This window comes from Cavia porcellus, unplaced genomic scaffold (genome assembly GCF_034190915.1).
Source record: "Cavia porcellus strain 051 isolate PalLab524CR breed Dunkin Hartley unplaced genomic scaffold, mCavPor4.1 scaffold_23, whole genome shotgun sequence".
NCBI lineage: Eukaryota > Metazoa > Chordata > Mammalia > Rodentia > Caviidae > Cavia > Cavia porcellus.
In genome coordinates this window covers 13,293,929-13,306,604 of record NW_026947506.1, presented here as the reverse complement: position 1 = coordinate 13,306,604, position 12,676 = coordinate 13,293,929, and the positions used below count along the sequence as shown (strand labels likewise).

The window sequence follows — 12,676 nt, the reverse complement described above, 5'->3', positions numbered from 1 at the left end:
ATCATTAGTAGTTAGTAATCTACAATATTGATCTCACCTCTTTAGGGATACTTGCATTGAAGGGCTTTATCCCTGCCTTTAAGTGCTGTTTCTGTTTTCTGAAAGTGGACTGATCTGTAATTTTGGTTATGGTATCTACAATGCATTAAGGGGAAATGACTAAAAGTAGTTCTTGTGAATGGTTTATCACCAGCCATGGTGGAAGATAAATAGCAGAAATTCTTTGTTTTCATTTCTTCATTCCAACTGAAGGATGTACTTGAAAGGGTTTCATGGTGGTAGTTCAAGGTAGTGGAAGGCCAAATCATGGATGCTTACCCATATGGCCACTTCCTCTTTTTTCCCTGAATACAACTTCCTCATTCCTTTCCCAGGGGCCTAAAGAAAATTCCCATCAGCTCCTTGCATGACATCAATATCCCCTCCAAGCACCACAACCAGTCAAAAGTCACAGATATCCCATAACCCCATAGTCAGTTGGAAAAAAAAAAAGACAAACCCTTGGTGGCTGTGGGCTCCTCTACACATTCTTTAAATAAAAAGGCCACTTTTACTTTTTCTTATATTCTACCTCTCTATTATACCCGAAAATGCTAATAGAATGGATTCTTGTGTACCTATGAAGCTAATTTACCTCCTTTGCAAACTCAGTAACCTAACCCACCTTAAACCAATCTCACCACATGATTTTATTCTATAAAGTCCTTTGAAAAGCCAAAGTCCTTTGCTCCTGGCTCAGAGCCCCTCCTGTTTCCCTCAGACAGAAGATTTCCTATAGGATTTTTGGTGTAGTAAAGAAGAGAATATAAAGTCAAAATGGCCTTTATTCTAAGTCCATGGAGAGAACCTCATGACCACTGCGGGTCTGGCTTTTTCTGCTACAAATATCATGTGGGAGACATACATATAGTTTTTGACTGTGGTGGTAATTACAGGTGGCATTGCTGATATATAAGCAGCTGATTGAGACTCTTTTCGGGCCACAGGTAAGTTGCACAGGGGAGAGGAAAGTGACCTCAAGGTAAAAGTCACCTGGTTCCACAGCCCACTGCCAAAATATCCTATTTAGGGCAAAATACTTTCACTTTCTTTCTCTGAATAAATATACTCTGCTCTTCAACTCTGTTCTTCCTAAAATTCATTCTTCCATTTTAGAGAACACAAACTCATACTAGACATAGAAGTCAGGAGTTTCATTCCACTATATCATGGTATGGCTGCCTGTATTTCTAAATAACTCAGCTGCTTGTTACATTAAGAATTGTTTATCAACTTCACCTGGCATAATTGTAGGAAGTAAAATGTTCTTAATGGATATAATGAAATATATCATTAAATTGAAAAAGTGATTATCACAGTATTGCTACCTACCATCAGCCAATATGTTCACCTTTCAAGTATGTGGAAAAATAAAAAATAAAAACAACTCAGAAAATAGCAACTGTATAGGGGACAGTATATCATTCACTGTTATTGCCATGATATCTGTAAATATTTCATAGACCACAAAATAAACATTGAGTCTTTTAGTTAACAAGTATCAGTTTCAATAATTGTGCTCATAACACTGCATGGTGGGTTGCTTTATTTTTGTATGAGGGATTGAACTCATGACCTGTGCTTGACAGGCAGCTCCTTGTACCACTGAGCTCAATCCCCAGCCCCAACATCTTTAGACACTAAATATGACTATTACCATTATTTAATGTGCAATTGACATACTTAGTTATAAATCTTGTTAACCTACATTTTCACAAGAGAAATTATTTTCTTTCCTTGCACTTTAAATGACTTTATTTCTAGGTACCAGGGATCAAAGTTACAACCTAGCACTTGCCAGGCAGGTGCTTCTGCCTGATGAGGTACATCCCTGGCCTCTATCAAAGAATATTTTTAAATGTATAAACTTCACTTTATCCATTCAAATAGTATTGTGATTTTAGCAAAGGAGGTCAAGGTAGTGAGAAATTGATATGCAATCAGAGAGGAACTGGAACCTCAAAGAGTCAACGAAAAAACCTAAACACAACAATTACTGCAAGAGGCACAGCTGAAGAAAGCCAGACCTGAAGGTGAAGATGTCTACATGCTCCTGAAGAGAAAAACAACAGCTTGAAATGTACTACAATTACCACCACCTCTTACAGGAAGTCCTGATAGTCCTCAATTACCATACTCAGTGACCACAACAACTGGACTATTGTTCCCACAAAATGCCTTGGATCTTTCCACATACTTTTTCTGGCTGACTCATTCCCCTGCTGAATAATATTAGTTAAGCAACTATAAGCTTATAGGTTGATTGAGACCCACACTGTCCCCACATTGTGACTTTCCTTTATAAGTGACCCCTGACAATAGGTCTGTAGCCAAAACACTGAAGACCCCTCCTGAAAAGGCAGGGCTATTCTTCTGCCTTTTTTTTTCTAAGAAAATTTTTTGAACTTTTGTTTTGTGACTTCATTCCTCAATGTTGTAAGCCAACCAACTTGGTGCATTTGACATCAAGCAGGGCAGGATTATATTTCTCCTTTTTCTATTTGAATATGAAATGTCTGTTAAGGCAATGTTCCAAAGCCTGGATTTCAAGCTGCTTGTTTGCTCTGAGTTTAACATTTCCATGAACTTTTAGACCTCCTGTCTATTAAACTGCAGATGTATTTCAGGAAGTTCACTGATGTGCTGTAGCACAACAGGTAACATTCATAACTCTATATTTGGCACTGCCTCCTGGAAGCCACTACATGACCAGCTGTCCTCTGCAACATCATTCCATAATTCCCATTTTAATTAAGTCAACTTTCATTCAGATCTATTATTTTTATTTTCTTTTAATTCTTTCTCTCTTCCTTGGTTTTTTTATATTTTTCATTTTTGTTTTTAAAGACATACTCCAACTTTGGAGTTCTGGCCAGGCTTGTACTCACTATGTAGGTTAGGCTGTCCTTGAATACTTGGCCACTGTTCTGTTTCAGCCTCTTTAATGCTGGTTAAAGAAGTGGGTATCATAATGCATGCTTTTTGTCTTTTTCCCACCTTTTCACTATTATTCTTGTATTTAACTGGCACTGGCATTTAATCCAGGTGCTTGCTTGTGTCAGGAAAGATTTCTGCACCTTGAGGTGAGTTTGTGAACAACAATATAGGAATCCAAGCATCCAAAGGATAAATTTGGAATTTAAATAGCTGAGCTCAGAACCACTTGTACACAGATCCCCCTCCCCCATTTCAGAATCTAAACAAGTGGCCCTGGACTGGAAAGTTAAGAGTTTATAAAAGAGAGAATCACAAAGGACAAACTGTTGGAAACAATTTAGCTAGAATCTTATATTAATTTTTGGTTGACACCTGTATCCTGCTTTTTTTGTTGAACAGGTTAAATTTTTTTCTTTGGGTACAGCTCATTTTGCTTTTCTCATTGGGCTTATATCCTGAGTGATTTTCCATTTTCCTGGGTCAAATACAAGGCACTGATTAAATGCAGGGCTCAAGATGGCATGATTTATGCCAAGCTACAACACAGCTAACCTACAGTGCCAAGCCTCAATATTTTCTAGGTAAAAACACATAATATTTGAGTATTTCACTATTTGTGATGTTCAACATTATAATAAAGCCTGATTTAGAGTCATGATAGGGAAACATCACCAGGTCTCTCCTTGTTTTCCACTTGTCTTTTTTCTCATCATCCATAAATACTTTCTGAGTTCATAATATTGGTGCTTAAATTTGACTCGTACTCCTAGCTGTGACACCTTCTGTTTCTGCAGTTGTGTAGCCTGGCATCCTCAGCCCATAAGAGATAGAAACACATCTTGTGGTTCCCTTCACTCCAATGATATTGTGTTATTTTGGACACTTTTCCTTTAAGGAAATGACAGTTAATGAGTACATGTGTATCTCATGAATGTTTCCTCATCTTTTAAATAACACCATTAATTCTTTCAGGTGCTAGGTGCACACCTGGAATCCCCAAACTTGGGAGGAATAGGAAGGATAATCAGTGTGAATTTACTGGACTAATAAGTGAGTCCATAGTCAGTCTGAATTGCATAGGAAAATCCTGTCTCAAACAAACTGAAAAGTATATCATATTATAACTGATATTCTTGGGAAGAACTCAATTGTTTGAAACTCTTAGGATCATACCTATTAGGATGTATTAGGTGAGTATAAAAACCAGTAAGACTACCTCTAAGTATATGGAGAAAACTAAGAAAAAAATCATATTGCCAACTCTTATACAGATTTAATGCAATGCCCATCAAAATACTATTAGTATAGATCACAAATTTAGAGAAAACATTTCTAAAATTCATTTGGAAACAGAAAAGATCTAGAATACTAAAAACATTCCTGGGCTACAAAGGCAAGTCAAGAAGCATCACAATTCCTGGCTTGCTACAATACTAGAAAGCTACTGTCATAAAATCAGCACAGTACTGGCAAAAAAACAGACCTGAGAATCAAGCAAAAAGACACAGCTACAAACAATCTCTGTTACTTTGTCTTTGACAAAAAAGCCAAATATGTTCAGTGGAAGAGAGATAGCCTCTTAAATAAATGGTGCTGAAGAAAGTGACTTTCCACATACTGAACACTTAAACTGGGGTCATGTCTATCACCATGAAATAGACAAAAGTCAAAATAGCTCAGAGATTTAAATATTACAACAGAAACACTAATGAGACTTTATGAACAAAAAACAAGTTTTGAAGAATCAACTTCAAAGAATCAATCATTGGGACCCCATCTTATTAAAAATATTTGTACATCAAAAGAAATCACTGAGAGTGAAAAGACAATGCACAGAATGGGCAAGGGATATCTTTCAATTTCTGATAATTTTTCAGTATCCGTTGCCAAAGTACTATAATTTTCAATATGTAAGTCCTTTACTTTTTTGTTAGGTTCTTTCAAGTATTTCATTTTCTTGAAGGCTATTGTAAAGGGTGTGGTTTCTGTAAATTCTCTCTTAGTGAGTTGATTGTGTACAGGAATGCTCTTGATTTTTGATTGTCAACTTTGTCTCCAGCTACTTTATTGAATTTGGTTAAGTTTAGAAGTCTTTTGGTGGCGTAATTGGCATCTTCTACATAGAATATCATGTCATCTGTGAAAAATGATAGTTTAACTACTTTCTGTTATATGATTATTCTTATTTCTCTCTTGTGTCTAATCATTCTGCCTAATGTTTCCAGAACTATATTGAATAGGAGTGGACATAGTAGTCATCTTTTTCTTGTTCTTAATAGTAATGTGAAAGTTTTTAGTTTTTCTCCATTTAATATGATGCTGGGTATATCTTTGTCTTTTCTTGTTTTATTCAGATTGAGTTAAAGGCCCTCGATTGTTATGAACTATAGGATTTTATTACAAATAAGTGTTTGACATTATCAAAAGCTTATTGTGCATTTATTGAGATGATCACCATGTGACTTTTGTCTTTGCCTGTGTGGATATGACATTTAAATTTGTTGATTTGCATGTACTCTAACATCCCTGCCTTCCTGGGATGAATCCAAGTTGGTCAGGTTTTAAAATCTTCTTGGTGATTTGCTACGTTCACTTTGCTAGTATCTTATTAAGAACTTTTTGCATCTATGTTCATTAGGAAAACTGGCCTATAGTTTTCTTTTTCTAATTGTGTCTTTCTCTGGTATTAGTATCAGGGTAATGCTGGCCTCCAGGAGTGAATTAGGGAGAACTTCTTCTCTTTCAATTTTATTAAAGAGTAGTAGCTTTCAATTTTCTCTACATTTCTTGTAAAATTCAGCAGTAAATCCATAAGGACATTTTTATATGTTGGTCAGTTGGTTTTTTGTTATCATTGTTTTTGCTTTATTTTAATGTATTTTAAAGAGAGTCTTATGATGCACTGGAGAGTCCTTGAGCTTACTTTGTAGCCCTGGTTAGTTTCAAACTCACAACAGTCCTTCTACCTCACCCTCCCAAGTTCTGGGATTATAGGCATGCACCCCATGGGCAGTGACTGATACAATTTATTTTGATCTTCAGTCTCTTTAACTGATACTACATTATCTAGATTTTTATATCTTCTTGAGTCAGCTTTGGCAATTCATATGTATCTAGGAATGGATCCATTTCTATATTATCCAACCTAGGAAAGCATAATTTTTTGAAGTAGATACTGATGATCTTCTGAATTTTCACAGGATCTGTATTTATCTTACTGTTTTCATTCCTCAATGAACAGTTTTGAGTATTTTTCTTCTTTGATATTGTTGGCTAAGGGTTTATCAATTTTGTTTATTCTTCAAATGAACCAATTCTTTGATTCATTAGATCTGTGTAGTGTTTTCTTGCTCTGCATTGCATTAATTTCTTCTCTGATCATTATAGTTTCCTCCGTTGTATGGGCTTTGGGTTTGTCTTGCCATTATTTTTGTGGAAGTGTGAGGTGCAACAGTAGATTCTTTATTTGTGCTCTTTCTATTTCCTGATGTGAGATTTTACTATTATAAATTTCCCTGATAAGAGGGCTTTCATGAATCCCATGAGATCCAGGCTTTTGCATCTGAATTCTTGTTGAGTTGTAGATATTTTTAAGTTTTTGCCTTTATTTTGTCTGAGACACATTGATTGTTTGGGAGAGTGTTATTTAAATTCCATATATTTATGACGTTTTTGCAATTTCTTTTACCATTAGTTCCAAATTGTATTGCACTATGGTCAGGTAAAATTCATGTGGTAACTTCAATTTGTTTGCATTTACTTCAGCATGTTCTGTGGACTAGTTTATATGGGCTGTTTTAGAGAACCTCCCATGCACAGCTGAGAAGAATATGTATTCTGATTATGTTAGGTCACATACTTGGTAAACATCTATTCAGTTCATTTGTTCAAAGATTTGTTTCAGCTTTCATATTTCTTTGCTGATTATTTGTCTAGTTCATCTATTTGTGATAGTGGGATATTGAAGTCTCCTGGATCAATTGTGTTATTTTTTGTATCATTTTTTCATGTCTTTTAGTAATTGCCTTATATTGTTGGGTGTTCATGTATTAGATGCACATATATTTATGATTGTAATCTTTACCTTTAAAAACTTTCCCTTAACATGTATGTAGTAAGGTTCTTTATCTTTTTGATCATTCTTGGTTTGAGGTTCATATTGTCTGCAAGGATAATAGCTACTCATGCTTTTTTCTGGGCCCTTGTTGCATGGAAAATTGTTTTCTGTCCTTTGAGTTTTAGTCTCTGAATTTCTTTTTTACTTAAACATGTTTTCTGTATACAGCATATTTTTGGAATGATATGTATTGGTTTGTCTTTGTTGTAATATTGTTCTGCTGTTGGTTCTCTGCTTTTATCCTGTGCTTAATTATTTGTCCTGCATGGTAGCTTCTGGGTTGTTCTTAGAATTGTGGCCATTTTTACCTCTCTCTAGTATAACTTGCATTACTTTTTCTATAGTCAGTTTGAAGTCATATATTTCTTCAGTTGTTCTTTGTCATGGAAGTATCTTATGTTTTCATTAATTTTCAAAGTGTTTCAGGATACATTATTCTAGATGGATGTTCTTTTCTTTCAGAACTTGTAATTCTGTCTGAACTCTTCTTCACTTGGATATTTGTGTTGAGAAGACTGTGGTAGATTCATGAACAAAAATATAGGAATCCAAGCAGCCAAATTGATAAATTTGGAATTTAATTAACTTAACTCAGGACCACTCATATACAAATCCTGCCCATTTCAGAGTCCAAACAAGTGGCCCTGAACTGGAAACCTACAAAGCGTTTAAACAGAAAACACCAAATGACATCCGATTGGAAACAGTTGAGCTAGAATCTGACATTAAATTTTAGTTTACCCCTGTATCATGCTTCTTTTGTTTAGCAGGGTAATTTTTCTCCTGTATGTGCAGTTCATTCTGCTTTTCTCATAGGACTTGTGCCCTGAGTAATTTTCCATTCTCCTGGTGCAAATACAGGGCACTAGTTAAATGCAGGGCTCAAGATGGTGACAGTTATGTTATAATACAACAAAGACTGCCATGATTCTGATGGGCTTTCAATCATAAGTGATCTCTGACTTTTACCTAACAGTTTTAGTATTGTGTTCTTGTGCTGGAATCTGGAATCTTGAATATTATATATCTTGGTGTAGTTTTAGTTTGATTATGTCTGTTTGGAATTCTATATACTTCATTTATCTGTGTGTCAATTTCTTGTGTTTTTTTTTTCCTTTTTGTGCTGTGGATTGAATTCACAAAATCTCACTTGCCAAGCAAGTGTTATGTTGCTGAGCTAAATCCCTGGCCCTCAATGTCAAATTTTTTATCCTTTCTTGGGAAGTTTTCTGCAATTATTTTTGTGAACATTTTTATGGTATTTGTGCTGTCTCCAGCTTTCTCATTGACCTCAATCAATAACATACTATTCTTCCTTACTTCATTTTGTACCTGTTGGATTGATTTCTGATAGTCTGTTGCTACTTTTAAGGTAGCATTCTTTTCATGATCACTAGCTACAATTTTGTCTCGAAGATCTGAAATTATAAAACTCTGTTTTGTTCCATCTGTTAAATATACTTTTAATATCTTACAGGTTTTGTGTATCTCTTATATAGGTTTTCACCTCTTGAATTTGTGTTTGGATCTGTTTCATGGATTCCATTTGTTTGCTATGTTGGGCAATTTTTGTTTTTCATCATTTTCCTAAGTTCATCTATTATTTTATTTGTGTGTTCTCTAATAAATTTGACTTAAAGCATTTTTTGTTTCTTACAAATTTTCTCTGTAAACTTTTCCACTTTTTTTCAATTTTGTTGTTATCACTTCAGAATGTTCCAGCTTTTGGTATGCAATTTTGTACCTCATTGTTCTCTGGGCTTTCAACAAGTGGGCTGCAAGTCTAGGGTTTCATTTTGCTTCTGCATCTTGTCATTTTCTATTTTCTCCTTCATTTCCTTTTTTATGTTGATATGTGCCAATCTCCTATGATATACAGCTTTATTACTAGTATTGCGGCTTCCCTCAAGGATGGAAGGAGATGTCTGTTCTTCATGCATATCCTTCAGATGTGGTTGGATTTTTATAGCTATCCCAAGACCCTACCTTTCTCATCTGTAAAGGATGCAAAATTCTCATGTAGCTTAGTCCCCAATACTTGGTACTGGACTGTGGAGCTGCTTATGATCCCCTACATTCACAGTGTTATTGTACATGAGAGAACTGTTTATAACATATTATAGTACTAACTGGCTAAGACAGAACAATCAATAATAACAACTGTCTCAACTACAGCTTACTACAAACCATGGCAATCATAACTGGTTACCTCTGTTCACAGGAGCAAACTCAATAATTATTTAATGAAATAAAAAATACACCACCACTTCAATGCAGTTGCTTTCCACTTAGTGTTGTGATTTTACCCTTCTGTATGGGGATAGAAGCTTAGGTGTGTAGAGGTGGGCTCAAGTGACTAATGAGGTCATACACAGTACTGTGAAAACTGGAGGTCAAAGAATGATGACCCAAGTTTTGGGAAACTAAAGGACACAACAGGAAAGAAATGAAATAGAAAGTGAGGGAATAATCAGAAAGGACAGTGTTATGTTTTGTGTTTGGAAAGCCCTCCTCAAGTCTCATGCAATCATGGAGGCAAATCTAGCATTTGTGATTGGTTCATTGTCCTAGTGCTGAGAATTTGGTGTGAGTACTACACCTGCCCAAGGGTGGGGAGTTGGGTGGCACACAATGGAACAGAAGTATGGAGGCATGTTTTTCCCTCTTTTATGATTGTGATTTTCAGCCACTGTGGACAGCTGCCCCCAACCATGCCTCTCTGCCTGGAAGTGAGCTGAGTGTGGACTACAATCTGCCAAAATTGTAAGCCAAATAAATCTTTCTTGTTTTTCTTTGGATGTCAGGTAATGTCTTAACAATGAGAGAAAAGTAACCAATACAGGCAGGGACAATTCTAACTCATTTGAAACTTTAAATTCAAGACTATTTGAGGAAAAAAGAAAGAAAATCAGTTGAAGAAAACAAAAAAGAAAGGAAAGAAAGGTTGTACCTGTGGTCCAGTTGGGTTGACTGCATTTAAGGTAAACTTGCTCTTGCCCTTCTAGAGCAGATGTCAACTTTTCAAGTGTATTTAGTCAGACATTACTACAGTTCTTTCCTGGAAATAGAACAATAAGTGTGCTCAGATTTCCACACTATATCACATGGAGACAGCAGAACTCAGAGAGGGAGGGCTTCACACACCATGTATGCTTCCCTAGTAGAGGATGAATTGTGGGATATCATCATTGAGCAGTGTGGAATGGGGCAGTTGGATTCATTGCTAAGATTTTCTCACAATTATTAGCCAACAAAGCCATTTTATTTTTTTTTTCAGGTGGCATTCCAATCAGGGCACATGTGCATATCCGTATCCCCAGCCATAATTCCTTGAGAAAATTTTCAGTATGTTGCTATTGCCCAGCAATCCTGCAAACTAAATGTGAAATTCCTATGTGTAATCTCCATTGATTGCTAAAATTACAGGAGTGTGCCACCACATCTGTCTATGCACACTTTGCTAAAAAAAAATAAGAAAATATAAAATAAAGATACTAATTATTAACACATCTATTACATTTCTTCAACACCAGGATTCTACACAAGAATCAAAAGTGAGAAGAAAGCCAACTGATGCACTAATGATCAAAGGAAATATTCACATTCACACAGGTAAATATCTTTTCCATGTAGAGGATGAAATTAACTGTTGAAATGATGTGCTGCAGTGAATCCTGGTGACTAGGCAAGAAGTAAAAATTTCAAATCTGAGACCTGACCATGGCCTGCTGCTCTCTTTTCCCATTTTCAAAATGCAACTTCCAATACCCTAATATTTACTAGAAGAAGACCCTTACTTGAAGTCACTTTAAGGTTATCACTAAACTGCAAAATTCATCACACTTTTCTCCAGAAAGTACAAGAAAGAATCTATCTATGAGCTGGAAAACAAATATTTAATGTATGAAAATTAGAGATTCACACCCATCAGTCTATGCATGTCAAAATCAAAACTGTAAAAACTCCCAAGAAAAGTAGGGTCACAGCTTCAGAAATGAAATGTGCACTTAATGACTGTGGATTCTGCTTTCTTTGTGACTTCTGTGTATGAGTCTAACACTCCAACACTCTGAAGCATTTTAATTCTTTGCACTTTTCAGTGTTCTGTTGGTGATATCTTCAGCTGGAGACCACCTACCAAGGAACATGGCTGTCCATTCTGCACCAAGGGAAATTCATTGCTCTTTCTCTGTTAGCTCCAGTATGGCCCCATTTTGAAGATGTAATCAACCCACATTGCAGCAATATTTACAGACTAAGACACATATTTATATGTAATGAAACCTGTTTGGGGAACAATGTCTCAAACATGAGCTCTTCTGCTTCCTTATCAGTAGTTTTCTAAAGGTCCAGGTGATGCTTGTGTCCTAGTGCTGTCTGTTTGGTGATACCTGTGTTGTCTTTGCCATTAGACACTGTCTTTCTCTCTAATATATACTACCATAAACCCAAAAACATTTTCTACAATATATACTGAACATTTTAAAATGGTATTTCCTTTTCAAATATGTATTCTTCTTCCAGGTTTATTCCTTCTTAGGTTCATTCACCTCCCATGTGAAAACAACATAGTCACTTGAGAGTAAGACAAAAAAATTTTAAGAAAACCTGTGATTTAGACTTTCAAGTGGAAGAGTAGTTGTTCTTGGGCAATGTACATGCTTTTTGTCATGTAGCAAGGTAGTCTGTCATGTGAATTCTCCAGGCAATTTCTGTCTTTTCTTCTGTTGTTACAAGTCTGTAATGTAAGAGTCATATGCTTTTCTATTAAAATAGAAGTGTAATGCCCCTTATATGATGAACATGATTCAGTTTGCCCAATATATGCTTCCAACAGTAGATAGTAATGAAACACACACACAGCATTATATATATATATATATATATATATATATATATATATCAAAAGTTTAAATGATAAATTATGCATTTAAACTTAATTAATGATGCTGAATTGGTTATTCAAATTATAGTGTAGCTGGTGCCCAGTGAATGTGCTGTCTTTCTTGGAATGTTGCTTTTGCTGTTGTACTCATCTTTCTTTTCATGATGTGACATCAGTAGATCTGAGATAAATTGATGCTAACAGTGGATCATAGTGGCTTAAAATTTAGTCGTGCTGTGTGGCACAAGATTTGAACCTAGTAATTTTTATGTTTGTAGTTTTTAATATTAGGTCCTACTGCACTGACAAACTTAACATGTGGATAAATAGGGAGTATGATTATGTTGGCTGCTTCCATATCCCTCAACCCCACCTACTGGATATACCAGAGCAAAGCTGATACCTCAAAATAAAGGCAGCCCTTCATCAAACTGTTTAGTAGATGAACCGCATATTTTTTTTCATGTATTGAACTCATATGATTGTGATCATCACGTTTGCACTGTGCACTTGTGGCTTTCCATTTTCAGGGTGACAATGTGACTGGACAACCATAACTTGGCATCTCTTCACTGGAATCATAATCTGTGGATTTACTTAGAAACGTAGGAAGGATGATGAAATCCATATGCACTTGTATATTTAGGAAGGTGCTATATATAGGTGACTGACTTTCCTCACAAATACTCTAATTTTAC

The 12,676-nt window shown here is 35.6% G+C and overlaps 1 protein-coding gene across 11 annotated transcripts in view; it reads left to right on the top strand.

The window, feature by feature from the left end:
• The window catches only part of LOC101788244 (zinc finger protein 14-like), a 107,225-nt gene extending 94,816 nt beyond the window's left edge, over positions 1–12,409 (top strand). For all 11 annotated transcript variants that reach the window (XR_010042258.1, XR_010042259.1, XR_010042253.1 and 8 more), the window contains 3 exons: positions 9,780–9,856; positions 10,627–10,705; positions 11,194–12,409. The gene's annotated coding sequence lies outside the window, so the exon portion shown is untranslated. The remainder of the gene's footprint in view (positions 1–9,779; positions 9,857–10,626; positions 10,706–11,193) is intronic.
• Positions 12,410–12,676: the final 267 nt, after the last annotated feature.